The sequence below is a fragment of the Carlito syrichta genome, unplaced genomic scaffold (genome assembly GCF_000164805.1).
Source record: "Carlito syrichta isolate Samal-C Ts95f unplaced genomic scaffold, Tarsius_syrichta-2.0.1 Scaffold87996, whole genome shotgun sequence".
In the NCBI taxonomy this organism is placed as follows: Eukaryota; Metazoa; Chordata; class Mammalia; order Primates; family Tarsiidae; genus Carlito; species Carlito syrichta.
In genome coordinates this window covers 296,738-302,897 of record NW_007032092.1, presented here as the reverse complement: position 1 = coordinate 302,897, position 6,160 = coordinate 296,738, and positions in this window count along the sequence as shown.

Below are 6,160 nucleotides of genomic sequence, written 5' to 3'. Positions count from 1 at the left end.
GGGGGGGGGGGGGGGGTGGGCGACTGGTGGTACAGAGAGCCCCAAACCTGGCTCACTCAGGACCACTGCCAGTCCCACTCTCAGCCCCTCCCAAATGGACTCCTTGGCACTGAGGAACCACCGGTGGGGACCTAGGTATATTTGTCCCATGTGGGTAGAAGAGGGGAGGGCTGGTCTTCAACTGCTGCTCTGGCAGGGACAGTCTCTAGGCATGGACATCTTTTTTTCCCTCCTGAGCTTTTGGGTCAGGTGATCCCATCAGAGCTTCCTCCACTGACCCCAGGCCTGGAGGTTCAGAGGATGAAGCCTTCCTACCACCTCTTCCTTAGGGTGACTTCCTTCCCAACCCACAGCCCAACATCAGTGGGAGAGAACGCCTCCAAACAGAAGGATCAAATTGAGTATGTCAATCCCACCTCTTTGCATCAATTGATAATTCGGGGGTGATTAGCCAGTGTTTGGGATTATTCTTTCTAGTTCTTCCTTTCATTAGCGTGAATAACTGAGGGTTGACCCCATTGACATTTCATTTTAATAGCAGGAGGAAAAAGCACCTACCGCGTTAGGTGGGAGATGCTGATTTGGAGATCTGGCAGTGGGCAGATGACATCCTTCTCCTTCCCCTCAGATCTCATTAGGTTATAGGAGCTGTTTCCCAGTCCATCATCATGCACGCTGTGGGGTCCGAAGCCCAGGGGTGCCTCACAGATGCCAGAAACATAGGAAGTGGCACTTGTTGAGCACTTGTGACCTGTCCAACAATGCAAGGGGGGCTTGCAGACACATCACCACCTCCTGAGTAAGGCCTAGGGTCTGCATTTTACAGATAAGGAAAGTGAGGCTCAGAGAGGTAAGTTACCTTGGCTAAGGTTATCTAGCAAAAAAGGGTCATGCAGAGTTTGAAAATTAGTCTGGTTCTTATTTTATTTTTTCTTTTTGAGTTGTGGGGTACAAGTGAGATTTACTAAATAATTAGGTTGCACAGAGGTGAAGTTTGGGCTTCTAGCTGGCCTGCTCTCCCCCTGATAGTGGACCAGATACCCAGTATGTTGCCACATGCCTCTCTCCCTTTTTCCTCCCTCCCTCCCTTAGCCATGTCGGGTGTCTGTTGATCCCACCCTTTTGCTCATGTGACCAGTGATTAGGGCCCACTTATGAGTGAGAACATGCGATGTTCAGATCTTTGTTTCTGTGACAGTTCACTTAGTATGATGGACTCCAACTGCATCCCAGCTGCTGTGACGGCCATGATTTTGTTCTTCTTTATGGCTATATAATGTCCCATCATGTGCATGTACCACATTCTCTTAATCCAATCCCCTTTTGATGGGCATCTGGGTTGGTTTCATGTTTTTGCTATTGTGAATAGTGCTGCAGTAAACATGTGTGTGCAGGTATCTTTTTAAGCCATAACTCTCTCTACTGTGTGTTGCTTCTCAAAATAAATCCTACATGGTTCTCTAGGCCTGCTCCACTCACCTATCTCTACCCCACAGCATGGGAGAGGAGGTGGACCAGTGGCACGATGCTGGGGCATCTTCCCGGGCTTGCAGTCGCCAGTCCTGGCCCTGCTGAGGCCACCACTGCTGCCTGAGACCTATCTTGTGGACAAGGGCTTTGCTTCCCTGCCCTCCTACCCTTCCTTTCAGCTCTCCACTTCCTGTTTTTCCCTCAAGACCTTTAACAAGCCATACTTTAGGAGTGAAACAGACTGGGATTGGTAATGAATTACATGACCAGGGGCTGGTGTTGGGAAAAGGAGGGGGCAGAGGAGTGGGCAAGTCAAGCACATTTTAGCCTCTGGGGCTCCGTACACTCAGTTCCCCTTGCCTGTACACTCTGCCGAGTAGCCCTGTAGTCCTGTCCTTTGGTCCATTCAGATCTGTGCTTCAATGTCCCTTTATTTAGAGGCCTTTCCTGGCCGCACTGTATAACACAACCCTCCTACCTCATCACTCCCCTTCACCCCCTGACATAGGATGTGATGATTTGTTTATTTGTTTATTGTCCTTCCTCCCTACCAGAACATGTGCTCCCTGGGGTCAGGGACTTTGTTCTTTTTGCATTGTTAGAGTTCTCTGCGGAATCTTCAGCTCCTAGAACAGGTCCTGGTACATGTTAGGTGCTCAATAAATATTTGGCAAATGAATGAGAGGCCGAAAGAAAGAGCATGGGCACTTGAGCAGCTGCAAGAAGACACATCTAGGAGGGTAGAGTCCAAGAAGGGAGAGTGAGAAGAGCTGAGCTGGAGTGAGGGGCAGGGGTTGGTGGTGCAGGGCCTGGGCCCACAGAAATGACTTCGGGCTTTGTTCACAGAAAGAGGTGATCCCTGATGGGTCTTAGGCAGGGAAGTGACTCAGTAAGATGCATACTTAGTGATAGCAGAATGGGCAGGGCAGACTGGAGGCAAGGGGGCCAGTCACCACCAGACGAAGGTGGGAGACAGTTGTCCATCAGAGAACATGCCTGGACCTTCACCAGCACAGGGGATGGTGCCAGGACAAGGGGAGACCAAGCCCAGGAAGGGCATCTACACTGCTGGAACAGGAGTGCCCTGCACATGGGCAGCTTAGCTTTCAGTTGCTTAGACAAGAATGTTTACGAGGTTCCTGTCTGTTCTACTGATGTGCATGATGGGACTGTAACTGATTGAACACGCTCACTTTGAGTCCTGATGAATAGATGCACAAGCGCTGGGATCTCCAGGTATGAGTGATGTGGATAAAGCTTTAGAGGTCATACTTGGAAATTGTGCAGAGGAATCAAATCAGGGAGACAGGCCAGGCTCGGTGATTCAGCCTGTAATCACAACACTTTGAGAGGCCAAGGCAAATGGATTGCCTGAGCCCGCGGGTTCGAGACCAGCCTGGGCAACTTGGTGATTCCTCGTCTCTACAATAAATAAAAAATTAGCTGGGCACGGTAATGCACATCTGTAGTTCCAGCTACTTGGAAGGCTGAGGCAGAAAGATTGCTGGAGTCCAGCAGGCTGATGCTGGGGTGGCCATGAGCATGTCACTGCACTCCAGCCTGGGCAACAGAGTGAGACTCCAACTCAAAAAAAAAATGCAAAAAACAAATAAGGGAGACAGAGCAAATGCATCGGATGATGATGATTGTAAGGTTGGTAATGAAAGCTGGCACTGCTCAAACTCTCGCCAAGCGTCAGGTACTCTTAAATACCTTAGATTTTAACTTGTAATCCACACAACAACCCTATGTGGCAAGCACTATTATCACTCTTACTTTATAGATGAGGCACTGAAAGTTTGAGTGACTTGCTCAAAGTCACACAGCTAGTAAGGCGTAGAATGTGGGTTTGAACCCAGGCAGTTTGACTTCAGCTCACAAAAAGGAATAAAATAGTCTCACACCATTGGGGCTGTTGGATCAAAATAAAACATTCCACTGTAATAGAAAGCACTGTCAAGCTTTGTACTTTTAAAAATTTAATAAAAGAAAAACAAGTGGTAATCGGACTGTATTCAAATGTAAAAGTTCCGAGCAATAAAAATCACATAAAATGAAAAGAAAAACAATGACTATGGAATAATATTGTACCAAATATGACAGCAAAGGGTTAAACACTGTGTTGTATAATGAAACACACAAAGTGGGATAAAAAAGCTACTCAGGAGCTCACACCAGAGGAAATAGAGTCAGTAACTAAATTTGGTCTTGATAGTTATCAAAGCAATGTCAATTAAAACAATGGGAGGGAACATTATTCCTACTGAATTTGGAGAAGCTCAGATGCAGCATTGGAGTGGTTGCAGAGACTTGGACACAGTGGCACATGGCTGGTAGCGATGTAAATTAGTCCTGGGGGAATCCAGCTTGACAACATGTATCAAGAGTCATAAAATGCTTATGTCGTTTGACCTAGTAATTCCCCTCCTGGGAATATATCTTATGGAAATAACTCAACAGAAGAAGAAAGTTATATGCATGAAAGTGTTGATTTCAGCATTATTTATAATAATGAAAAATAGGAAACTATAAAAATGTCCAACAATAGGGGAATGGCTAGGCAAATTATGGTAGATCTACCTAATAGATTTACACAGCCATTTAAAATTATAATAGCATTATTTAGTAATATAGGCAGATATTAATGATATTATTTTCAGTGAAAAAAGCAGAATGTAAAATGGATTTCCCATATTTATTACAAACATATAAAGTAGGTCTTGTAGGGACAGGGACTGGATAGAAATAAAAAGAAACAATTGACATAGGAGAGCTGTGAGATTTGGGTTTGTTTTTCTTTAAGTTCTTCCTTATGGCTGTTGTAGTGTTGTGGTGTGATAAATAGCAAATGGAAGAAAATCCCAAATCAAAGAGTAAACTAACACTGAAAACCCACAATGAAGTTCTGGTTTGTGTGAAAGCTACAAAGAAGTTTCAACTATGAGCACGTGAACCAATATGGTTCTGTTAATAGAAGTATAGACTTCAACTTTTGGGAGGTGGATGCCTTCAGAAAAAGGAAACCCACATAATAAAGCTTTGATCAGTAGCAAGATGTTTTTGAGGGTTATGGACTGGATCTCCAGCACAAGATCCAGAACAGAATAGCTATTTGAGAGGAATGAATGAGATAAGCAACTATCACATACAAAGAATTAAGGAAAATCTGAAAGTGACAAGAAGGTTTAACACATAGAAGACAAAAAGGCTTCATTCTTGGTTGCTGCAGAGAGTAGAACAATGCCCAATAGAAAGATGTTGAAATGAGAATTTCAGCCAAGAATCAAAGAGAAGCTTTATATAGCTTTAATTACCATAAATTGGAGTGGGCTGTCTTATTAGGTAATGAGTTCCTCATCTCTGGAGGTGATCATGCGAGGGTTTGATTGATCAAGCTCTGCCAGGGTGGCTGTTAATATACTTTTCAAACGGGCATATATATTGGATTTTATCAAAATTAACATTGTATTGATTGTAAGATGCCCACCTTTATTCTACACACCACTAAGAAAGAAAAAACTCTGCCAGTTAAACTATGCCATAACCTTGATTGTAAGACTTATTCCAATTTTTGAGCTGTTCAAATGTGAAAAAAAAAGTCAGCAAAATACTATACAGCCTTGGGGAATACATGGTGTATTGGGAGTATCCAATATACAGGCTAAACTTGGCACATTTTCCAATCTTATCATAAAGCAAATATGTGTAAAATAAATCTATCTGTATAAATACATACACATAAATCAAATAGTAAACTAAATGTATGTATTTTAACCAAATATATATATCAAAGAATAAACTATATCTATATTTAACTAATATATATCTATAAATATATTTATATACATAAACTAAATACACGCAGAGAGAGGGAGAGGAAGAGGGAGAGAAAGAGAGCAAGAAGTCAAATGCAAACAAGCATCTTGTAAAAGATGGAAGTGGAAAGTTCAAAGACATGTCCTGCTAGTGGCTGGCCACACTAGCCTGAGCCCCCAGACACCATGTGCATATACCCACATTCTTTTCCTGCTGAGAATGTCTTCATGGGAGAAACTCAGCTGAATGGGATGAGAGGTTGCCCTAGATGCCTTCTAAAATCCATGACAAATCCAGGAGTCATTAATCCAATGGATCTACGGTACTGTAGCACTGTTGTCAGTCAAGGCCTCCCCACCCATTCATTCGATTAACTTTGACTCCAAAGCACTTTCTGATCTCTTGTCTTTGTCTAGGCCCTACCTCCCAGGCGCTGTCAGCAATAAGACTGCAGAGATACAGGCACAGGTCCCTCCCCCTACAGCCCTCCTGCTGTTCTGTATCCCCAGCATCTTCACCCCTGCAGCCCCTTGTGATCCAGGAAGCTGTGGAGGGCCTGCGAAGGCAGGCAGCTTCACCTGGGCATTGGCCTACTTCAGGCACAGGTGAGCCTAGACCTTGTGCCTCTCACTTGTTAGTCTCCCACCCCCTTCTGGAACAGAGGAAAAGCAGGAAACAGCTGTGGCAATGGGCTGAGACTGTATTTTGGAATCATAGAGTTCTTGGGTGAATCTGCCACTCACTGTATGGGGAATGCTTGCTCCTAGTCTCAGTTTTCTCAATTGTAAACTGAGGTTGTTGCATGAACACGCAAGATAATGGGAAGGCTTATCCGCAGCCATGTTCAGGGAGGTTGAGTGTGCATCCCCCTCCA